The 25,704-nt window shown below is 41.8% G+C and overlaps 1 long non-coding RNA gene across 8 annotated transcripts in view; it reads right to left on the bottom strand.

Moving 5' to 3' along the window:
• The window catches only part of LOC122462045, a 47,132-nt gene that overhangs the window by 4,216 nt on the left and 17,212 nt on the right, over nt 1–25,704 (bottom strand). For 5 of the 8 annotated variants that reach the window (XR_006284372.1, XR_006284378.1, XR_006284373.1 and 2 more), the window contains 2 exons: nt 25,295–25,443; nt 7,497–7,539 (listed from right to left, as the gene is read on the bottom strand). This is a non-coding gene — a long non-coding RNA (uncharacterized LOC122462045). Of the gene's footprint in view, nt 1–4,679; nt 4,692–7,496; nt 7,540–12,092; nt 12,101–13,808; nt 13,820–25,294; nt 25,444–25,704 lie in introns of those variants that run through there. The other 3 variants (XR_006284376.1, XR_006284375.1, XR_006284374.1) reach the window with 3 other exon arrangements.

The raw sequence follows: 25,704 nt of genomic DNA, 5'->3' as shown, positions 1-25,704 counted from the left end.
TCAGAGTAACAGCCATGTTAGTCTGTATTCGCAAAAAGAAAAGGAGTATTTGTGGCACCTTAGAGACTAACCAATTTATTTGAGCATAAGCTTTTGTGAGCTTATGCTCAAATAAATTGGTTAGTCTCTAAGGTGCCACAAGTACTCCTTTTCTTTTTATAATTAGCTTGAATTTTGAAATGACAAGTAGCTTCAAAAGGGAAAAAAAGAATTATTTTATTGTGAGAGTGTCAAAATGGGATATTTTGACAATTTTGGAACCTTTATTTCCAAAAAAATTTGAAACAAGAAATTCATCAAAACTGACCCTTTCCCACAGCAGGTTTCAATGAATCAGCATTTTGACCAAAAATGTGGTTTGTCAAAAAATTCCAACCAGCTTTATTAACCATGAGAGGGGAAGTTACTGAGTGTTTTCAAACATGGGCATCTGCCTCTTCTTTAAGAAATCATATTTTGACACTGGAATCTTTGCCAACTACTCCCCTATTTAGGACCTACCCCTTTTTAGGAAGTGATTAAGAAAGTGAAAGGTATTGAATTTCAGGTTCATTTGGATGTCACTTACAACCAAGGTGAGTATCACCCTGGGCTAAAGCCTTGTAGTTAGAGACACATGAAAGATCTCACATAGTGGTTTTTGTTTGTTGTCAGTTTGTGGAAATTTTGGTTATACAACACTGAAACCGTCTGCCGCTTTTGATACAGTTGACGATCACTAATTGTTTTGGATTCTAGCTGGTGTATCTGGTTCAAGTCACATCCAGAAAACAGGAACCAGTTTGTGCTAGGAACAATTGTATATAACTACCCATGGGTTTTAAATATAGCATCCCTCACAGTTCTGTCCTCTTTCCAGAGTCATTCATATATATAGTAACCCTTTCAGTGATATCTTTTTCTAAAAATGAGGTAAAACAGCATCTTTATACTGGTTATACAAAACTGTATATCATGTCCTGTGGACCATTGTAGTCTCTGGCCTCTTGCTTCCATATCCTAGAAGCCTACAAAGTTCTGGATAATGTACATTTAAACTGGTTTATAGGGGACATCATTACAAAGAGGTCTTTTCTTCCTCTATGCCACTGCTTGTTGAAAATTCAGAAGTACTGAGCTTCATTTAACTTTGGACTGCTTTAGAGGTTATTCAGAATTTTTCAAAAATCATTACTGCTATGTAAGTCATTCTTTTATACTATACAATAATCTGTCCAATACATGGAGTTTAATGATCCCAAAGTAAGCCATAGAAGAAACACAATTTGCTGCATACAGTCAAATCTACTACTGATTATTGATTTTAAAATATTGTTTTAAAAATTGCAAAAAGTTTGTAATAATTAACGCAGAATATAATAGATGAAGGTTAGAGAGGTTTGATCACAAATAGAATGGGTTCTGACAATTTTAGAAGGCTTTTTAAATAATGTTACAGAAATAGAGTCAGAAAAGGAAGAAAACATTGATCACTTGGTGCTGAAAAGGTTTTTGACCAGGTACATTGATGAGAGTTTTAAATGTTGGATGTAGGACAAATTGATTTCACGATAGAAATGTATAAAATAATTTAAAACCATCTATAACAATTCTGAAGCTCAAATTAGTGTTAATGGCTATAACTCAAAATCTTTGGCATAAATATGAGGAGCACGCTTAAGGTTGCGCTCTGCTTACCAGTTCAATATAATCACAAGCTTCCATTACCAAATATCAAGGGGGAGGCAGGGGGAAGTTTCTGAATGAATTGTGTTGTAGAAGTTTGTCTAGCACCCCAAGTGCTTTGATTGGGAGAAGTCACTATGGACTAGAGATTGTGTCACTATGGCTGTTCAGGGGAATAAGTGCCTCTTCGTTTTCTGCTCAGTCCTGCTTTGAGTCTCTAGTCATATTGAAACTCTGGCCACAGGGAGGGGAACAAAGACTGCTTGTCCAGTACTGCCCCTGTAGGTGGAAGTGGGCAGGAGTAGCCTGCCAGGGGCACAGCAGGGGTGGTGGGAGGGTAACCTGATCCACTAAAGGGGAGAAGTAATTCATCCTTACCTCTTCTCTCCCACCTATACAGAAAAGGTGAAATTGTGACTCTCTGGTCTGCTACTGAGGAAACGCCAATTTTAACATTCCAGTCTATCTCTTGCCTTTCATTAAGCACCAGCCCTCCTTGGAGAGGCAGGAGTTAACCTCAGGAACGGACACTGCTCTCAGCAATAAGTATCTTTACCTAAGTAGAAGCAAGTCCTTAGTCAGTATCAGGGGTGGGAGACCCCAATGGGAGTTACACAAATGCTTCCCTAAGCACTAGTACAATGTTCCCTGTCCCTGCCCATCCCCAATGTCTGAATATACATATTAACGTTCTCTAACTCAGTTAGGAGTCCGTACTTCCTAACCCCCAGTGCCTCAGTTCTGGTCTAAGGTGTGTTCCAGCTCCCTTGTTGCAGTCTCTGATTCTGAGGTGCGATGTGAGCTCAGGGTGATGAATCCTTTTTCCTGCTGAATAAGCTGGCTCTGGTCCTTTTGTTGCTGGGTTGATCTCGGGTTCCTGGCTGCATCCCACTTCTTCATAGGCTGGTACTTCAGCTGTAGCTCCCAGTTATGCAGCTTTCTACCCTTTTGGGACAACACCTCCACTGCTGCTCCTAACTGCGCTGTTCTCTGCTCCTTCTCTTGCAGCACAGCTGCAGTAGCTTGGATTAATAGATAATGCCAGAAGGGACCACTGACATCTAATCAAACCTCCTGCAAAACAGAGGACTTCCCTGAATTAATTTCTGTTTGAATTAGAGCAGAGGTTCCCAAACTTTGCTTATTGCTAACCCACTTCAAGATCTACCTGCCTTCCCCTCCCCTTCTCATCATGACTGATACTTTGTGTGTTCTTCTTAACGCTACCTGTTTTTAGCCATCTGTCCATATTTGACTGTTACATACAGATATAGTTATAGTGCGACACAGACAACTGAAAAATATCACCCTTAAGTGCTGAGCTCAGTTAGGCTGGACAGTTGCTGGGCAACTGAATACGCGCTGTACAATGATTGGAGTGAGGGCTCTATATGTCAGTGTCTCTGTGTTCTCATTGGTACATCTTGAAGTAAATTAATTACTGTATTTTATATAACAAATTCCCACTGAGTTTTAAAGCTTTGTCTGAGTAGCCTATTATGAAAATGCAATAAATAAAATAATTAATTAATTAAATCCACCATTACACAATTTCTCCCGCATATCCCCAAGGGATGGTCTTGTATACTCCCATGGGTAAGCGTATCACAGTTTGGGAACCCCTGAACTAGAGCATATCCTTTAGAAAAGCACTCAGTTTTGATTTAAGTCTTGATTTAAAAATCACTAGTGAGGTAGACGCCATCATAGCCCTCGGTAGGTTGTTCCAATGATTAGTTACCCTTACTGCTAAACATTTACTCCTTATTCCAGTCTGAATTTGTCTAGCTTCATCTTCCTGACGTTGGATCTTGTTATACCTAGGGCTTCTCTCTAGCTCCCACCTCTGCCAGCAGATTGTCCCAGACCCAGAGGTCTGCAGCCAATTTCCAGTTTTTGTTTTGGAGTGACACCATTCCCTTCCAAAGGAAATCAGGTCGCTGGTCACCTGTCTCTTATTTTGGTTCTGAAGTAACATTCTTGCCTCCAATAGGGAGCAGATAGTCAGTAACCAATCAGGTACATACAATGATATGTATTTGACTGTATGCAAGTAAGTAGTCAAATAACTTCAAGAGCTAAGGGAGGGAGGGAGGTGCTAGGTAACCTATTAAGATGATGCCCTACCCAACTTTAGCTAAGCTGAGATTTTGAGGGAGGTTCTATTCAGCACCACAATATATTAAAAAGTTATTCTACACCTATAGCACTCTGTTAATACTTTAACAAAAATAAATGGACTAAGCTTTATTTCATGTACTGAAAGTATTGAAAAGATGACTTTTTAAACGACTGTCTATCAAAAGATGCTGCATATTAATGTTTCATCTTTTGGAGAAGATTTACAGACTTCTTTCAGAGACAATAATCTAACTGATCATTGCCAAGGCTTTTATGTCTTTAATGATGATGGTTGCTGTAATACAAAAACAAAATCAATTATTTAAAGATTTCAAGCCCATTCTGAAGCAGCATGAATGTAGATATTGAGAGAGACTGGAGTTCATTTTGTTTTGTTCATTCTTAAACTTTAAGGCTAGGCTACAAAGTTAGGTAAAAGGAGATTAAGTGGACAAGCAGTTAAATGTTTTTTGAACTACTGGCTTCTTCTAGTATCATAGTCACCAGGAATACTGATGCTCAGGAAGATGGTATAATTCCATAGGCTGGCATTTTCTAATTAAAGTATGGATAAGTGATCTGTTTCATGGAAAACAAATACAGCCTCCTCTCTTCCCCTTCCCAAAAATGTCTATGTATCACCACAACCAAACTAACACTTAGCCTTATTTTAAGTACCAAAATATCTGCCGCCTCCTGCTCCCATCATTCCTATATGTTCACTGTTTCCAAACTGTTCAGTAACATGCACCAGGTATGCATGTCTTTAAGGTAGATGTTAAAGGATGGGAAAATAACCATGCAGCAAAGTATGACTAAGGAAAGATTCCTGGTAGGTATTCTTTATATTCTCTCAACTAAGTCATGCTAACACCAGTGCAGGTCAATGGTCCCCCTGTGTGTAACTCTACTGTTAAATACTCAAAAGCACTAGAAGACGGTATGGAAATCTGATATGTATTTGACTGTATGCAAGTCAAATAACTTCAGGAGCTAAATTTTCAAAACCATGATCAAATTGCCCACACAAAATGGGCCACTGTGCACAGAACTTTCAATTTTGTTTTAATCTGCAATGTGCTTGCAGTTTTTGCTTTCCAAACACAACTTTGGTGTACATTTTTGAAAATTTAATTCACAGTGTGTCATCTTGAGAAAGAAGTAAAGTCTTAACATACTGTAAAAGTGAAGCATGAGCGCTGACATCTCTCTCTCTCTCTCTCTCTCTCTCCCACCCTCTGATATCAACTATCCATGCTGCTTAATAACAGGAACTTCCTCAAAGCCTTCCAGCACCAGAGGATTTCTTTCTGCACCACTGGGACTTCTCTGTGATCTTCGATATCCTGTGGATCACAGTAAGGATAAGGGATCTTGAAATTGAATGAATTAATGAACAAACAAACTTTAAAGAATTCAGTCCTTTGTGTCTTAGTCTGACACAAAGTACTTGTTCTAAAATTGCCCAGTGACATGAATACCTTTTTTTTGTTATATTCTTTTGAGATAAGCCATGGATCTACAAAAACTTAAAGCTTTATGCTGATAAATTACTGCATTCAGTTCTTACAAGAAAACATACCTGTTTTCAGAACTTCATAATACCCCATGAAATTTGCAGAGGCTTTATATTTCTATTCTGCAGAGCCCATGGGGGGGTTGGTTGTTATCACTAACTATATTCCCCTTTTACTTTTAATATTTCTCAAATAAAAGTACACACGGTTGGCACTTCTAGTGTAGAGTTTCTATCTAGCCTGTAAAACTGTCATTTAGTGTTGTCTAGAAGTCAATGCCAATGAAGTGTCCAATACTCATGAAACCACAATTCCTATAAATTGACTTGGTAATAGATGGCTTGAGGATTTGTAGCTCTCTTGTGACTGTCGTTTGAGGCCCTTTTCTAATAACCACTTTTACATAATCAGATGGACTTTATGGAACCTCATGCAGTAAATGGACCGTGTGACTGTTTCTCTATTATTTCCTTCATTGCTCATACACTATACAATAGTTGCTAGTCATTCTGTGCTGAAACAAATTACCATTCTAACCATAGAAATCACTGTGGCCTTGGAATAAGTCATTTCAACATATAGTAAAGACTGGATCTAAAGGACTGCTTCTGGATCACAGAATTTACCCGTTAAACTGGCTGCTGACTCAGTTGGTCAATGGGCTCATTGGTTTGAGTAAAGAAAGAGGGGAAATTAGTCTGATAAAATACTCTGTTAAATTTCTGCTTTTAAAGTAAAGCTTTTCCTATACTGCTTTCACAGCTGCCTCCAAAAAGAATATATTCAATTGGTATGCCAATGCCAGCTGAAAAATGTTTTGAAGCAGTGTATAGAGGACAAATATCTAGTGCAGCTTTGCAGTAGTTTGGGGAATTAAATATTATGACTTACATGACAGGTAGGTTACAGAAAAATATGACTGTGTAAACCTATGCTCCAGACATTAAAATATGTTTTGTTTTAATTATACATGTTGCAATGTAATGCTGAAAGCAATGGTGATGCTTAAGCTGAAACACTTCTGACAATGGTATGTCTGTGTTGTCTAATGGTTGTGAATTCAAGCAGATACATAACTCATATAAAGAAAGGAGTACTTGTGGCACCTTAAAGACTAACAAATTTATTTGAGCACAAGCTTTCGTGAGCTACAGCTCGCTTCATCGGATGCATGCAGTGGAAAATACAGTGGGGAGATTTTATATACACAGAGAACGTGAAACAATGGGTGTTACCATACACACTGTAACGAGAGTGATCAGGCAAGGTGAGCTATTACCAGCAGGAGAGAAAAAAAACTTGTGTAGTGATAATCAAGGTGGGCCATTTCCAGCAGTTGACAAGAACGTGTGAGAAACAGTATGGGGGAGGGGGGAATAAACATGGGAAATAGTTTTACTTTGTGTAATGACACATCCACTCCCAGTCTTTATTCAAGCCTAATTTAATGGTGTCCAGTTTGCAAATTATTTCCAATTCAGCAGTCTCTCGTTGGAGTCTGTTTCTGAAGTTTTTTGTTGAAAAATTGCCACTTTTAGGTCTCAGAGTAACAGCCATGTTAGTCTGTATTCGCAAAAAGAAAAGAAGTACTTGTGGCACCTTAGAGACTAACCAATTTATTTGAGCATAAGCTTTCGTGAGCTACAGCTCAAGTGAGCTGTAGCTCATGAAAGATTATGCTCAAATAAATTGGTTAGTCCCTAAGGTGCTACAAGTACTCCTTTTCTTTTCACTTTTAGGTCTGTAATCAAGTGACCAGAGAGATTGAAGTGTTCTCTGACTGTTTTTTGAATGTCATAATTCTTGACATCTGATTTGTGTCCATTTATTCTTTTACATAGAGACTTTCCAGTTTGGCCAATGTACATGGCAGAGAAGCATTGCTGGCACATGATGGCATATATTACATTGGTAGATGTGCAGGTGAATGAGCCTCTGATTGTGTGGCTGATGTGAGAGACTGCTGAATTGGAATTAATTTGCAAACTGGACACCATTAAATTAGGCTTGAATAAAGACTGGGAGTGAATGTGTCATTACACAAAATAAAACTATTTCCATGTTTATTTTCCCCCCGCTACTGTTCCTCACACGTTCTTGTCAACTACTGGAAGTGGCCCACCTTGAGTATCACTACAAAAAGGTTTTTTTCTCTCCTGCTGGTAATACCTCACCTTACCTGATCACTCACACAATGGTAACACCCACTGTTTCATGTTCTCTGTATATATAAAATCTCCCCACTGTATTTTCCACAGCATGCATCCAATGAAGTGAGCTGTAGCTCACGAAAGCTTATGCTCAGATAAATTTGTTCATCTCTAAGGTGCCACAAGTACTCCTTTTCTCTTTGTGGATACAGATTAACACGGCTGCTACTCTGAAATAACTCATATACTAATTGTATGTTTTAACATGCAGGAATCAATATAGTTTTGTATGAAGCCAAAGCAAAATTTATGAAATTTATCATGAAATTTATAATCTTCACTACTGTTAAACAGACAAGAGTTGAGTGTAGGCTTTCTGGTTCCCAATTTTCTTTAATTTTATGAATAACAGTGTGACTGGTGCTGCTGATTCTGCATTCAAAAGCAATAGGTGAGTTTTGCTGTTTTGCTGCTTTGGCTGCACTCTTTTTTGCCTGATCTTTAGTTGTTTGCTATGCATGCAATTCTTCTCTTTACACTTAGCTGAGTTTAGAGTGGTAATTTATTTGATATGGTGAGCAAAAAAACGTATACTACACAGTGGTTTCAAGTCAATAACGTTAGATGGAAGCTAGACATGAATTACTGTTCAGGTATTAAACTATATATTCAGCTACTGTGAGGCCAAGCAAGGCTTTTCGTCTGTTCTTTCTGCCCAACAAAATATTGCAGTTGCAGTACTAAATATTCCCTAAGTTTGCATAGAAGGGCAGCATGGGACCAGAGCCAGACAGCCTATATTAAATTTGTGAAAGTTTAGTCATTGAAGTTTTGTTCTAATATGAATATTTCAGAATTTTGTCAGTAGCCAGCTTATTAAATTTATGTGTAGATAATTATTTTAAAGATATATATATATATATATATATATATATATATATATATATATATATATATATATATATATATATATATATATATATATTAATATCAACATGCATTTACATGTTGACAATTACATTCAATGAATCTTCCCAGGCCACTGTCTATCAGAGGGGAAAAAAACATCGATGATTTATGATGTTTGCATTTCACAGATTAAATTTCTGCCTGTCTCTAGCTATTTACATTATGTAAAATTATATAAACTCACATAAATTATGTCACTTAAACCTGCCAGATATGTAGGCAAGCTCACAGCAAGGTCCAAATTTCAGCTCCTAATTTATTCTTAACCCTGAACTCATCATAATTACTAAAAAATGAAGAACTCAAATGGGTGTAGAATCAGTGTAACGTATATTCACTTATAGTCTGCTTCAAAGTCCATTTAAGTCAAGGGGAGTCGCTCCATTGACTTCATTGGCTTTATCTCTTGCTCTTAGTTTTTACCCATTTATTGCTCGTTGGTTCTGATCCAACACGGCACAAGAATTTTCCCATGGAAGTAGATAGGACCACTCACTTCCTTACTCTAAAGCATGTAATTAAGTGATCTGATGAATAAGGGTCTTTTAAGAACATAACTCATAGTCAGATCCAGGGAAGTTCCATCACTGTTAGAGGGGAAATAATTGTCCTGTCCCTTGAGAATTCCATTCAGCTAAACCTTTTGGGCAAGTAATGTTGCTGGGCATCTTCTATGGTATATGCCATTGAGACTGAGTACCAAGAAAAGTATGGGGTTGGGAGGGTTATGATAATAATTTTGGCTATACATTTAAATATGGAATAGAGAAAAGCATCTGCTTATTTTATCATCATCCATTGAAATAACTGCAAAGCAACTTGTTTGCTGGGGAAAGTAGATAGCAGCATTAGAATTAAGAGAATCTTCAGGGTCTTGAGTGGACTATTTGCTCACATGGCAAATGAATGAGAAAAATACTGTTCTCAAGCTATGTATCTTGCAAACACAGACTTGGCTCAAAAATAGTCTTCTAATGTACACAAAAGTTGGATGAGAATATCCATTTTAGTTAAATAAATGTTTAGATTTTAGTCAAGTAATAATGAATCAAATAATGAGATGAATCAAATAAGATAAAAATTGTTCATACTTGAAAGGGTGTAACAATGTATAGACACAATTTTCACTCATTTCAAATTATTTTTTTTCTGATAATTTGATCTTATTCAAGCTTCTTCAGTCAACCCTTGAGTTACTTTGTAGTATTAATAATAATTAAAAATAAATCACAGAAAAATAATATGTATGGCCATAAAACCAAGTATAGTAGGTGGAGAAAAGAAAATGAAGATATCTTGCTAGGAAGAAGCAAAATATTTATTCTGCAATTTTGTTCATATATATAATTCTATAAATATCACATTTAGAAACAAACAGTAAGCATTGAACAAGGTAAACATATACAACTAAAATTGACTTTAATTGGAAAGTGAATTAAACAAATACTTATCTTTCATGTTTAGTGGAAACTAGATACATAAAAATAGAGCAATGAAGTTGAAATTTTAAACCCATAAACAGTCAAGACATTTAAATTAACCTTACTGTAAACATTACTTACATGCCTTTTGATGCCAGGTCCAAGGAGTAGGCAAAACAAGATAGGTTAATACTTTAGACATTCAAAGATCAAGGTTCATGTCAAAGATCAATTAATATGATGATCTGTAAAGAGGGAAACTTGTCATTGAATGTGAGTAGATCTGCGGATGATAATTAGACTTGGAAGGATTAAATCTTTATTGGAAACTATCAGTAAATGTTGACTCCCCTTGGCCCACACCGCTTCCCTCAGCCCCCATTGGCCTGCAGCGGCGAACCGCGGCAAGTGGGAGCCGCGATCGGCCGAACTTGCAGACGCAGCCAGTAAACAAACCGGCCCGGCTTGCCAGGGACTTTCCCTGAACAAGCGGCGTCCCAAGTTTGGGAAACACTGGCTTAGATTATTAGGTCTGGCCGAACTACATGGAATGCAAGATTGGCATAGGGAAACAAAAGTGATTTTTTGGCTCCCTAAATGTGGAACTGGCTAGGGATTAGTCCTTGGCATCATTTAGGACAGTCTCTGGGCTGTTTGAACCTATTCCCAGTGTTGGTGGCCTCAAGAGAACATAATGGAATCCCAGAATTGAAGAGAACATGGATGCCACTGCCATGCACTCTTCAACCTAGAAGAGAGATCCTCTATGCTGAAGGCATGGAGGACGTGGCACAAGAACCACTATGGCGGCTGTGCTCCCTGGGAGGATTTCTTCAGTGCAGCAGGATTCCTCAGGCTACTGGGTTCTTCTTGCTTTCTGTTTTCTTTGCACTGAAGTGGTTCAAAGCAGCAAGAGTTGGGGCTAGGATCCAGCCTCTTCTAGGTTGAAATAGAGAAGACTTAACATAGTGTAACCACGAGCAGATATATTCCTGAAAATATTCTATATCAAGATGTAGATATTTAAAGCGACTTTCTCACTCAGCGTCCAATCTTATTCTTAATGTAAAATAAATAGAAAAAGTGCCAATAACCTTATCTATGTAAAATTGTTTTCTTGGCTCAAAATTGGATTACACATTTCTCTGCTGCTCTGCTACTGCTTTTTAGGCTTCTCAGCTAAGTCATATGAAGAAAAAATGATGCTAAAACAGTTACAGTATTTGTAAATATCCCACATTTGTGGGGAGAGGAAGGAGTGGGTCTGTGTCAGGTTGATTTAAAGAAAGAAATGACAGGTGTGTGAAGCTGCTCAGGGGACTGTGAATATTAGAAGTAGTTTTGCTTCAGATGGATTCGTGGACACAGTGTAGGTGAGGCAGTCAACATTGCATGATAAATACAATTCATATTATAGCCATCACCACCCTTTCTGTCATATATGTATATGCAAACTGCTATATGAATCTAATCTTCTCCAAAGGAAGTTAAATGAGAGTTTTCCCATTTACTTCAAAGGGAGCAAAATCAGGCCCTGTATCTAAAATATTTTCATGTAGGGTAGCACATACATGGCCATTCTTTCTTGTTATGGTCACTGATATCAATAAAGGATCCAATAAGATTGATACTCCATCCTCACTTTTTAAATAATGATAATTTGGCACATACCCGCCACCCTCCCACACTTACCAGCTGTGAAATCCTTCCAACCCCCAAAAATGTAGAGTGCGTATCCTTAAAAATGCATACTATTTGGAAAAACGTCACAATTTTCAATGAAAACTTACCCATTTATCTAGATAAGGAATGTAGCTGAAATGGTAATCTCTTTCAATATGGTAGGAATTTTTATGTATAGTCTATAGATTTGGTCTGGGGCCAAACTCATCTCACTTCACACACGGACTCACCATGCTTAGGATCAGCCCTGCATTTTCAAGTGTATGTTCAGTTCTGAAGGAGTACCATAAGCAAAAGGTCTTTTGGCAAATTCTCTTGCCACAGCGAGATATGATAAATAATTAGTAACTGATACAGTGATTTAAAATTTCTAACTGAATGTAACAGCACTTTTAAAAGATACAAAGGAACATTACTTTGCTATTTCAACAGTAGTCAGTATATAGACAAAGTCAACAGATTGTCAAAATGAAAGGAGCATATGTCTACACTACGAAATTAGGTCGAATTTATAGAAGTCTTTTTTTAGAAATCGTTTTTATATAGTTGATTGTGTGTGTCCCCACACAAAATGCTCTAAGTGCATTAAGTGCATTAACTCGGTGGAGTGCTTCCACAGTACCAAGGCTAGCATTGACTTCCAGAGTGTTGCATTGTGGGTAGCTATCCCACAGTTCCCGCAGTCTCCGCCACCCATTGGAATTCTGGGTTGAGATCCCAATGCCTAATGGGGCAAAAACATTGGCATGGGTGGTTCTGTACATATTGTCAGGCCCTCCCTCCCTCCGTGAAAGCAACAGCTGATAATCGTTTCACGCCTTTTCTCCTGGGTTACCTGTACAGACGCCATACCATGGCAAGCATGGAGCCCGCTCAGCTCACTGTCACTGTATGTCTCCTGGGTGCTGGCAGACACGGTACTGCATTGCTATACAGCAGCAGCTCATTGCCTTGTGGCAGCAGATGGTGCAATAGGCCTGATAACCATTGTCATCATGTCCTAGGTGCTCTTGGCCACCTTGGTAAGGTCGGTCAGGAGCGCTTGGGCAGACATGGTCACAGGGACTGAAATAGGAGTGACTCAACCAGGCCATTCTCTTTAGTCCTCCTGCAAGTTGTATTGTGCCGTCTTCTGGCGAGCAGCCAGGAGATGTGGATGGCTTGCAGTCCTACTGCACTGTCTGCTGCCTGCCAAAGATGTAAAAGATAGATGGAGTGGATCAAAACAAGAAATAGACCAGATTTGTTTTGTATTCATTTGCTCCTCCCTCCTTCCCTCCCTCCCTCTGTGAAATCAGCGGCTGACAATCATTTCAGTGAGGTCTGTCGGGCACCTTGAAAAGTTTAATGGAGATTCAGTCCTGCCTAGAATGCTGAGGGGAGGGATTGCTCAGCGGGTTGAACATTGGCCTGCTAACCCCAGACAATCGTTCCGCACCTTTTTTCGTGCAGACACCATACCACAGCAAGCATGGAGCCCACTCAGATCACTTTGGCAATTAGGAGCACATTAAACACCACACACATTATCCAGCAGTATAAGCAGCACCAGAACCTGCCAAAGCGAAACCTGGTGAGTAGGCGATGTCAGTGCGGTGACGAGAGTGATGAGAACATGGACACAGATTTCTCTCAAAGCACAGACCCTGGCAATGTGGGCATCATGGTGCTAATGGGGCAGGTTCATGCCATGGAATGCCAATTCTGAGCCCGGGAAACAAGCACAGACTTGTGGGACCGCACAGCGTTGCAGGTCTGGGACGATTCCCAGTGGCTGCGAAACTTTCGCATGCGTAAGGGCACTTTCATGGAACTTTGTGACTTGCTTTCCCCTGCCCTGAAGTGCCAGAATACCAAGATGAGAACAGCCCTCACAGTTGAGAAGCGAGTGGCAATAGCCCTGGGGAAGCTTGCAATGCCAGACAGCTACCGGTCAGTTGGGAATCAATTTGGAGTGGGCAAATCTACTGTGGGGGCTGCTGTGATGCAAGTAGCCAACACACTCAAAGATCTGCTGATATCAAGGGTAGTGACCCTGGGAAATGTGCAGGTCATCGTGGATGGCTTTGCTGCAATGGGATTCCCTAACTGTGGTCGGGCCATAGACGGAATCCATATCCCTATCTTGGCACTGGAGCACCAAGCCGGTGAGTACATAAACCGCAAAGGGTACTTTTCAATAGTGCTGCAAGCACTGGTGGATCACAAGGGACGTTTCACCAACATCAACGTGGGATGGCCAGAAAAGGTACATGACACTTGCATCTTCAGGAACTCTGGTCTGTTTAAAAAGCTGCAGGAAGGGACTTTCTTCCCAGACCAGAAAATACCATTGGGAATGTTGAAATGCCCATAGTTATCCTTTGGGACCCAGCCTACCCCTTAATGCCATGGCGCATGAAGCCATACACAGGCAGCCTGGACAGTAGTCAGGAGCTGTTCAACTACAGGCTGAGCAAGTGCAGAATGATGGTAGAATGTGCATTTGGACGTTTAAAACCATGCTGGCACAGTTTACTGACTCACTTAGACCTCAGCGAAACCGATATTCCCATTGTTATTACTGCTTGCTGTGTGCTCCACAATATCTGTGAGAGTAAGGGGGAGACGTTTATGGTGGGGTGGGAGGTTGAGGCAAATTGCCTGGCCGCTAGTTACGCCAGGGCAGTTAGAAGAGCACAGGAGGGCGCGGTGCGCATCACAGAAGCTTTGAAAACCAGTTTCATGATTGGCCAGGCTACGGTGTGAAAGTTCTGTTTGTTTCTCCTTGATGAAATCCCCGTCCCTTGGTTCACTCTGCTTCCCTTTAAACTAACCACCGTCCTGTCCCCACTTCGATCACCGCTTGCAGAGGCAGTAAAGTCATTGTTGCTTCACATTCATGCGTTCATCATTAATTCATCACACAAATAGGGGGATAACTGTCAAGGTAGCCCAGGAGGGGTGGTGGAGGAGGGAAGGACAAGGCCACACAGCACTTTAAAACTTTAAAATTTATTGAATGCCAGCCTTCTGTTGCTTTGGCAATTCTCTGGGGTGGAGTGGCTGGGTGGCCAGAGGCCCCCTCCCTACCGTGTTCTTGGGCATCTGGGTGAGGAGGCTATGGAACTTGGGGAGGAGGGTGGTTGGTTACAAGGGGCTGTAGAGGCAGTCTGCGCTCCAGCTGCCTTTTCTGCAGCTCAACCATACACTGGAGCATATTAGTTTGATCCTCCAGCAGCCTCAGCATTGAATCCTGCCTCCTCTAATCACGCTGCTGCTCTATCCTCTTCAGCCCACCACTTACTCTCTTTACCCCGCCACCTCTCCTCGTGTTCATTTTGTGCTTTCCTGCACTCTGACATTGTCTGCCTCCACGCATTCGTCTGTGCTCTGTCAGCATGGGAGGACAGCATGAGGTCAGAGAACATTTCATCGCGAGTGTTTTTTTCACCTTCTAATCTTCGCTAACCTCTGGGAAGGAGAAGATCCTGTGATCCTTGAAACACATGCAGCTAGTGGAGAAAAAAAAAGGGACAGTGGTATTTAAAAAGACACATTTTATAGAACAATGGGTACATTCTTTCACGGTAAACCTTGCTGTTAACATTACATACATAGCACATGTGCTTTCGTTACAAGGTCACATTTTGACTCCCCCCACCGCGTGGCTAACCCCTCCCCTCTGTTCCCACCGCATGGCTAACAGTGGGGAACATTTCTGTTCAGCCACAAGCAAACAGCCCAGCAGGAACGGGCACCTCTGAATGTCCCCTTAAGAAAAGCACCCTAGTTCAACCAGGTGACCATGAATGATATCACTCTCCTGAGGATAACACAGAGAGATAAAGAACGGATGTTGTTTGAATGCCAGCAAACATACGCTGCAATGCTTTGTTCTGCAATGATTCCCGACTATGTGCTACTGGCCTGGTGTGGTAGAGTGTCCTACCATGGTGGATGGAATAAGGCTGCCCTCCCCAGAAACCTTTTGCAAAGGCTTTGGGAGTACATCCAGGAGAGCTTTATGGAGATGTCCCTGGAGGATTTCCGCTCCATCCCCAGGCACGTTAACAGACTTTTCCAGTAGCTGTACTGGCCGCGAATGCCAGGCCAAATTAATCATTAAACATGCTTGCTTTTAAACCATGTATACTATTTTAAAAGGTACACTTACCAGAGGTCCCTTCTCCACCTGGAGGGTCCGGGAGGTAGCCTTGGGTGGGTTCGAGGGGTACTGGCTCCAGGTCCAGGGTTAGAAACAGTTCCTGGCTGTCAGGAAAAATGGTTTCTCCGCTTGCTTGCTGTGAGCTATCTACAACCTCATCATCATCATCTTCCTCGTCCCCAAAACCTTCTTCCATGTTGCCTCCCTCTCCATTGATGGAGTCAAAGCATACAGTTGGGGTAGTGGTGGCTGAACCCACTAAAATGGCATGCAGCTCATCATAGAAACCGCATGTTTGGGGCTCTGACCCGGAGCAGCCGTTTGCCTCTCTGGTTTTCTGGTAGGCTTGCCTCAGCTCCTTAAGTTTCACATGGCACTGCTTCGGGTCCCTGTTATGGCCTCTGACCTTCATGCCCTGGGAGATTTTGATAAATGTTTTGGCATTTCGAAAACTGGAATAGGGTTCTGATAGCACGGATTCGTCTCCCCATACAGCGATCAGATCCCGTACCTCCCATTCGGTCCATGCTGGAGCTCTTTTGCGATTCTGGGACTCCATCATGGTCACCTCTGCTGATGAGCTCTGCATGGTCACCTCTGCTGATGAGCTCTGCACTCACCTGCAGCTTGCCACGCTGGCCAAACAGGAAATTAGTTTCAAAAGTTCGCGGGCCTTTTCCTGTCTACCAGGCCAGTGCATCTGAGTTGAGAGTGCTGTCCAGAGCAGTCACAATGGAGTACTCTGGGATAGCTCCCGGAGGCCAAAATGTCGAATTGTGTCCACAGTACCCCAAATTTGACCCGGCAAGGCCGATTTCAGCACTAATCCCCTTGTCGGGGGTGGAGTAAAGAAATCAATTTAAAGAGCCCTTTAAGTTGGAAAAAAGGGCTTCATCGTGTGGACGGGTGCAGGGTTAAATCGATTTAATGCTGCTAAATTCAACCTCAACTCCTAGTGTAGACCAGGGCTTATGGAGTAATGTTCTTAAGCTTTTCATTCAAAGGATAGTGGATGAGACCCTGTCCAAAATCGGAAGAGCTAACTCACAAAAAAGTACCTTCTCAGGATTTAGGCAACATAGCTCTAGATTTTCCATGAAGGGACCAGAGAGATTGTACATTGTATTAAAATATATATTTATAAATTTGCTTCATGTGGTGTAACCTGTCAAGACTGAAAGGAGAAGGAGAAGCTAATTATCAGGGGAAAAAATCAGACCCTGGCTGGGGGGAATAACACATTTAAAATGTAATAGACTTCTTATTTAATATCTAGACATACCCTCACCTACACCCTACTTGTCTTCCTTCTCCAAAATAAGAGCAAAAAATGACTGATATGGTGAGGTTATTAATCTGATGAATTTATTTCTATTTTAACCAGTGTCACTCCTATGCTTGGGGCACATTACAAATGTTATAAAACTGAAAACAAAGATATATATTTCTGTTTTTTAATGCCAGGATTCCAAGTTATACACTCTTCGATAAATGCTAGTTAAAAGAGGCTCAATATTTTTTTCTAAACATAACTGCCTCTAATAGTGTTGATTTTTGTGGACTTTTCTAGTGGGATTTGATATACTTTACTTTCTTACATGTGATTTATTATTTGAGTCGTGCAATTTGTCTTTTGAGAGAATGTGCACTTGTAATTATTTTAAAGCCTCAATAAAAATAAATGGAAAAAAATCATCAACAACAAATCAGGTCAAGGTCCGAGAAAAATAAATTCTTGTATATATACCACCAATTCTTTGCTCTGTGTCACCCTCCTCCCCTCGCTTCCAGACACACAATCCCTAAGGATAGTGCCCTGACTCTCTCTAACTCACATTCTTCCATTCACTTATTACCTCTTTCACATAGTTATCCATTTATGGTATCATTCTCTTTCCATTCGTCCCCCCACATTCTCTCACCCACTGATTTATTCAGTTATTCACTATCCTTCACTCGCAGACCCTCATCCAGCCATTCACTCAAACTCTGACACACACTCCCCAGCCCCAAAAATACATAAACATAAATTCGCTCGCCTCCCACCAGCATTCATTGTCCCCAGGCCTGTGGAGAAATCTGGAAGTTCGTGGAATCTAAGCTTGAAGCCACTGGAGCTTGAGGGAGAAATCAGAGAAGTCACCAGATGGGAGAGGGCAAGAGGAGGAAAGCTACTTCAGGTTGGAAGTGGGAGGTTATAGGAAGGGGAGTTGTGGGGGCAGAATGGAAATTTACTTGTTTGAGAGGGGAAGGGCTGAATGGATGAGAGCTGCTGGTGATCTCTGTATGGGATTGCAGGAGAGGGTGTCTTGGAAGGGGAACAACTAGGAACACGGGGGAGTTGCAGCCACAGCAGGGAGCCAATGTGAAGAGATTAGATGGAAGAGCTGGTGAGCTGATAATGTGGGGATTTTGGAGTGGAAAGAATGAGAACTATTAGGGAAAGGAGGTCAGGGTGTGGTGGTGGTGGTGGGAGGCCAGATAGGGAGAAGGCCTGAAGTGGAAGAAGGCCCTACAAAGCTGCTAAAGAGCTAGGGGAACAATATCAAAGCCGTGCCATCCCTCACTCAGCCCAGAAGCAATAGCAGCAGTATGTACACAGAGCATAACCAGAGTAACAGTATGTCCCTCATGTCAGAAAAATAGATTTTTGGGTTTTTTTTAAGTAAGCCAGTCTGGGACATTGGAACAGCCCCCCCAAACTGGGATAGTCTTAGTTAATTAAGCCACATGGGTACCATGGTGACATTTCTTTGGCCAGATCCCTTATTCACATTAACTACCTTATTTTGTAGTAAGGTAGTTCAACTGAAGTGAATGGTAAGGCATAGAGCAGAGAGCCTCAATAATAGCATATGTATTTAGTTTTCAGTAAAAACACATTTATATAGGTCAGCACAGCTAGTTTAGGACCTAAGCATTATAAATTGGCAGTTTTTGGTAGAAAAGAGTGTCTAGGAAGATGTGAAGGAGGATAAAGTATTGGGTTTTTGGACTACTTCTGAGATGATGTTCCAGGCATAAGGGATGGAAGAAAGAGTGGAGATGGGAGAAGTACACAAAGGGTAAATGGAGGATGACAAAATGCTATTATCAAGCCTTTGCTGCTACAAAATTCTCTGTGAGCCATATCCCCACTTATTTTTTCTCTCTCTTTTGAGACTCTTGCAATAGTTGTGGCATAGTTTTTCACCACTTTAATTGCATTTATTTGATGCTGAATATACTGTTGAGCATAAATCCTGTAAGACTCATGCTGATTCATGTACGCAGTAAAGTACTGTTTTCTTAGGAGAGAAACAAAGAGAGACTGGCACCAGTTAAGTGATTATTTGTCAGTCTGCCAAAATGGCAATGTATTACCTACTTTGTGGCATAACTGTGATGGATTTCAAAAAGTTAGATAAATGTGTTTTAATTGAAAAGGATTTACCATTTTTTCAACTCCATTATGCTTATTCACCTCATGATTTATCAGAAAAGCATTCTGTGTCTGATTCCTTTAGCACAGTGTTTCCCAAACTTGGGAGGCCGCTTGTTCAGGGAAAGCCCTGGAGGGCCGGGCCGGTGTGTTTACCAGCCGCATCTGCAGGTTTGGCCGATCGCGGCTCCCACTGGCTGCGGTTCGCTGCTGCAGGCCAATGGGGGCTGTGGGAAGTGGCATGGGCCGAGGGACGTACTGGCCGCTGCTTCCCGCAGCCCCCATTGGCCTGCAGCAGCAAACCGAGACAAGTGGGAGCCACAATTGGCCAAACCTGCGGACGCGGCAGGTAAACACACTGGCCCGGCCCCCCAGGGCCTGTCCCTGAACAAGCGGCGTCCTAAGTTTGGGAAACACTGCTTTAGCAGTTACAGTTTCTAAAAATGCTGTATTTTTTTACACAGTTTTTTAATGAAACTCATTTTATACTGAATTATTTTTACTTGTATGCTTGCTAAAAATGTTCAACGTTCTCATTTTTGTGTCCCTGTAAGGTTTACCTTTTCTCTTTGGGCCTAACCCTGCAAACTGCTGAGCACTTCTGAGAGTTGCTAAGCACCTTCAACACCCTTTAAGGACCAGATTCTGCCACACTTACTCACGATGAGCAGTTCTATACTCCTGTAGTAGTCTCATTGTATTAAATGAGCTGGTTTGGAGAGCATGTTACTCCACAATGTGAAAAACAGTGTCAGAATTTAGACCAAACTCAGGGCCCTTAGCAACTCTGGAATGCACGCAATACCTGTAGGGCTGGATCCTGCTATCTATTATAGTGGCACCCATCTCTGGTAGTACTAAGCACTTCAAGTTACTTAGGTATTTATCCTCATAACTTCTCTTTGAGGCAAGGAAAGGCTATTATCCCTTTTTTTACAGATGGAGGAACTGAGACACAGAGTGAGCAATTTAGCTAAAGTCATATAAGAAGTCTCTGGTGGAGCAGGGAATTGAACACAGCTCTCCCCCGACTAGCACCCTAACAACTGGTCAAGCCTTATACTGAGTGTTCTTTGCAGGGGGAAGTGAAAAGGGAAGTAGAAAGCTTTACTTTCAAAGACCTAAGACAGGGGTTCTCAACTTGGTTCACGGCTTGTTCAAGGTAAGCCCCTGATGGGCTGCGAGATGCTTTGTTTACCTATCCATCCGCAGGTATGGCCGCTCGCAGCTCCCAGTGGCCTTGGTTTACTGTTTCTGGACAATGGGAGCTGCAGGAAGCGGTGGGCCAGCCCGTGCCTCTTCCTGCAGCTCTCAATGGCCAGGGACAGCGAACTGCAGCCACTGGGAGCTGTGAGTGGCCATACCTGTGGACGCTCAGGTAAACAAAGCATCTCGCGGCCCACCAAGGGCTTACCCTGAACAAGCCGCAAACCAAGTTTGGGAACCCCTGATCTAAAAGAATATAAAAATCTACAAGGTAATATTCAAGCCATATCTGTAGATAGGTAGCTAATTCCAATTATTAAAGAGCGTTTCATTTCAACAAGCTTTTCTTCCTCACATATTATCTACTGCCTCTCTCAGCAAAGAGATCACAGTCCTTTAGATGTGACATAGCAACCATTCCTACAACAGGCTGTGATACCTCAAATATTGCATAGCCAAGTGGAGGAGTTTGTGTAGACTGAACAAAAGCTATTTTTAATAGTTAGTGACAGGAACATGACTGAAAATTAAGGGCTACATTCTACACCCTCCCTCCCCCCCCTCCCTCCCCCGTTAGTTACATTGAATAGTATCCTATTGTGCAACTAGTTCCATGGATTTCAGTAGAGTGCTGTCATAGAATCATAGAAGATTATGGTTGGAAGAGACCTCAGGAGGTCATCTAGTCCAACTCCCTGCTCAAAGCAGGACCAACCCCAACTAAATCATCCCAGCCAGGGCTTTGTCAATCCGGCCTTAAAAACTTCTAAGGATGGAGATTCCACCACCTCCCTATGTAAACCATTCCAGTGGTTCACCACTCTGTCCTGAATAAGCTGCTAAATGTCACCTGACATTCAAAAGTAAAGTTCTAAAGTTTCATTATAAACACAGCAAGAGAAATGCAAGAACATGATGAGAAATCGTCAGTCAGAATGTAAATTAAGCCAGTCTATAGAGCTCTAAGAATAAATATCCCGTTTCTTGTCTGTATCCATGCTGAACATATCTCTTATAAACTTACTATATAAGATCCATTGATTTATTCTTGGGACAACTTTCTTTTTAAAGTGACTGAAGTGTTTTGCAGTTAGCATAGTTTTAACTAAGTGTTGTTAACAGTTCTTGCTCCCTTTAGGAGGTACAGGAGGACACTAGTGCCTTTCCTGCACCCAGAAATCTAATATTTAATATTATAGACATTTTATTCAAATCACTGTACATCAAAAGAAAATGCTGCTTAGAGAAAACAGTGGGCTGCTAATCAACTTAATGAAAGGCAAACCTTCGATATTTTGCACTTTCCTCTGTAGATAGTTTCTGTCTTTACCCTTTAGAGAACCTGTAGATTTATATTTATGTCATGTACAATGACAAGCATAGAGGGCTTAATTGTATCCACAGCTTACAGTCACATAGCATGGTAAAGGGAAAAAAAAGGGAAGAAGGAGGATCCTGGGAACTACAGGCCAGTCAGCCTCACCTCAGTCCCTGGAAAAATCATGGAGCAGGTCCTCAAAGAATCAATCCTGAAGCACTTAGAGGAGAGGAAAGTGATCAGGAACAGTCAGCATGGATTCACCAAGGAAAGGTCATGCCTGACTAATCTAATCGCCTTTTATGATGAGATTACTGGTTCTGTGGATGAAGGGAAAGCAGTGGATGTATTGTTTCTTGACTTTAGCAAAGCTTTTGACACGGTCTCCCACAGCATTCTTGTCAGCAAGTTAAGGAAGTATGGGCTGGATGAATGCACTATAAGGTGGGTAGAAAGCTGGCTAGATTGTCGGGCTCAACGGGTAGTGATCAATGGCTCCATGTCTAGTTGGCAGCCGGTGTCAAGTGGAGTGCCCCAGGGGTCGGTCCTGGGGCCGGTTTTGTTCAATATCTTCATAAATGATCTGGAGGATGGTGTGGATTGCACTCTCAGCAAATTTGCGGATGATACTAAACTGGGAGGAGTGGTAGATACGCTGGAAGGGAGGGATAGGATACAGAAGGACCTAGACAAATTGGAGGATTGGGCCAAAAGAAATCTGATGAGGTTCAATAAGGATAAGTGCAGGGTCCTGCACTTAGGACGGAAGAACCCAATGCACCGCTACAGACTAGGGACCGAATGGCTAGGCAGCAGTTCTGCGGAAAAGGACCTAGGGGTGACAGTGGACGAGAAGCTGGATATGAGTCAGCAGTGTGCCCTTGTTGCCAAGAAGGCCAATGGCATTTTGGGATGTATAAGTAGGGGCATAGCGAGCAGATCGAGGGACGTGATCGTTCCCCTCTATTCGACATTGGTGAGGCCTCATCTGGAGTACTGTGTCCAGTTTTGGGCCCCACACTACAAGAAGGATGTGGATAAATTGGAAAGAGTCCAGCGAAGGGCAACAAAAATGATTAGGGGTCTAGAGCACATGACTTATGAAGAGAGGCTGAGGGAGCTGGGATTGTTTAGTCTGCAGAAGAGAAGAATGAGGGGGGATTTGATAGCTGCTTTCAACTACCTGAAAGGGGGTTCCAAAGAGGATGGCTCTAGACTGTTCTCAATGGTAGCAGATGACAGAACGAGGAGTAATGGTCTCAAGTTGCAATGGGGGAGGTTTAGATTGGATATTAGGAAAAACTTTTTCACTAAGAGGGTGGTGAAACACTGGAATGCATTACCTAGGGAGGTGGTAGAATCTCCTTCCTTACAGGTTTTTAAGGTCAGGCTTGACAAAGCCCTGGCTGGGATGATTTAACTGGGACTTGGTCCTGCTTTGAGCAGGGGGTTGGACTAGATGACCTTCTGGGGTCCCTTCCAACCCTGATATTCTATGATTCTATGATTCTATAAAAAAAAAAAGAAGCTCACCTGTCACCACATTGTGCAGGCCAGGTAGGAACTGCAAATCTAAGCAGCTCTGTAGTCAGAACAGAATAGGAGTTGCTAGTAACTTGCTATCCTACTGGAGGAATTTAATGAAAAAGGGGGTGGAAGGGACAGGGAATAGGCTGGGCCACGGCTTTTGCCCCCTCCCCCCTGCAGTCTCTCCATATGCACAGGCCAGTTTTGCTGGCCATTGCATGCTGTGCCCCTCAAAAGGAAGTGGCAAGGTATTCTCTCCCCTCGTACCATTGGGTATCTTTGGGTGGCATTCTGAATGTCTCCCAAATACTCCATTTGGGACATTGCAATTCACACTGTCCTCAGCACAGGGTTATGGCTAAATGAAACAGTTTACCCAAAGTGAATTCCTCTCAGAGGTAATTACTCAAATGGGACCTAGTTTTGCCACCCTTACTCACGTTGGATAGCACCTTAATCTGTGAGTAATTCCACTGAATTCAGTGGGACTATCTGCAGAGAAGGCACTGCATGACAGGAGCAAGAGTTGCCAAATCTGATTCATAAATAAGGTCAAATTTAGCCCTTGTATGCATGTGCTGAATTTGGCCCATTAATATTTAATATTTCTCTGTGAGCACAGAAAATCAACATTTCAGCCTCTTTGTCCTTTCTCAAGGTTAGTGGGAGCTGTTGATTTTCCATCGTACTGGGTTCCCGCAAGCAATTAAAACTCTCTTTTTATGAAGATCAGGATTTAAAAGAAAATTATTTGAATAATTACTTTTCTGATGAGTGCAATCTGGGCTTTTTTCATTGTTAGGAAAGAACTGAGTTGATAAGGGCATGAGTTGATTAGGGCATGCAGGACACCTGATATGCTGGTAGCTCCCAGATTTACTTTAAAACACATGAAACTTTCAGAAAATATATTACCTATTATATAATCCTGGCTTTAAGGACTATTAAACAGTGTACTAGATAAAATATTTCATTTTATTATATGATATAGGGCTAGACAGTATTTAATCTAATGCAGCTGTGCAGAGGAAAAAGTCCTCCCTCTTTGCAGCTCTTCAGACTATCCAGATCTTGGGTCTGGGCCCTTTGTGGAGCATGGGGACATGTCCTTGATGCTCCACACAGAAAGCAAGTGGGTTGTGAAGGGCAGGGAGTGGGGTGGGGCCATTGACCCATGTCCCTCTGTGTACATGGCTGGGGAGAAGTAAGTTGCAGTATATTTCTGCTTGTGCATCCATCATGCAGCAAATTACTTTCCAATTCAGCTTTTCCAAGCAAGACTGGGGCAGGGGAAGAATTGTGGTTTTATGAGTCAAAATCCCTCCCACAGCTGTTCCTGTAGTGGTGTAGTTTATAGCTACTACTCAGAATTGTGCCTGAGGGCACAATGTAGCAGCAGGTGCTCAATAGTAGCAAAGAGTTACCGACAATGCTAAGGGAAAGTGCAGAGATGCAGATAGGAACTCCAGAAATATTATACTTCAATCAGGCTCAATAGCATCAGATGCCCCAGGGAAAGTGGTTGTCATGCTATCCTGGAAGAGATGGCTTGCCCATGTGTCATAACCATAAGGGTAGCCTAAAATTCCTCCTTACCTGTAAGGGGTTAAGAAGCTCAAATAACCTGGTTGGCACCTGACCAAAGGAACCAATGGGGACAAAAGATACTTTCAAATCGGTGGGGGGAGGGAGGAGGGTTTGTTTTGGGTTCTTTGTTTCTGTGGCCATTCTCTCTTGGGACTGAGAGGGGCCGGACAGAAATCTGTCTTCTCCAACCCATCCTAATCCAAGTCTCCAATATTGCAACCAGTATAGGTAAAACAGGCAAGGTGGATTAGTTTATTTTTTCTTTTGCTTGTGAATTTTCCCTGTGCTAAGAGAGGGAGTTATTCCTGTTTTCTCGTTTCAGAGTAACAGCCGTGTTAGTCTGTATTCACAAAAAGAAAAGGAGTACTTGTGGCACCTTAGAGACTAACCAATTTATTTGAGCATAAGCTTTCGTGAGCTACAGCTCACTTCATCGGATGCATACTGTGGAAAGTACAGAAGACGTTTTTATACACACAAACCATGAAAAAAATGGGTGATTTATCACTACAAAAGGTTTTCTCTCCCCCCACCCCACTCTTCTGCTGGTAATATTAAAAACGTCTTCTGTACTTTCCACAGTATGCATCCGATGAAGTGAGCTGCAGCCCACGAAAGCCCATGCTCAAACAAACTGGCTAGTCTCCAAGGTGCCACAAGTACTCCCCTTCTTTTTGCAAATACAGACTAACACGGCTGTTACTCTGAAACCTGTTGCAAAATTGCCACCCTTAAATCTGTTACTGAGTGCCCAGAGAGATTGAAGTGTTCTCCTACCGGTTTTTGAATGTTATGATTCCTGATGTCAGATTTGTGTCCATTTATTCTTTTGTGTAGAGACTGTCTGGTTTGGGCAATGTACATGGCAGAGGGGCACTGCTGGCACATGATGGCTGGGTCATTACACATATGGAATCTAACAAGAAAAGGAGTACTTGTGGCACCTGTTTTCTGTAACTTTAAGATTTGCCC

The sequence above is a fragment of the Chelonia mydas genome, chromosome 1 (genome assembly GCF_015237465.2).
Source record: "Chelonia mydas isolate rCheMyd1 chromosome 1, rCheMyd1.pri.v2, whole genome shotgun sequence".
NCBI classification, from domain to species: Eukaryota; Metazoa; Chordata; order Testudines; family Cheloniidae; genus Chelonia; species Chelonia mydas.
This window is presented reverse-complemented; position numbering and strand designations above follow the sequence as displayed.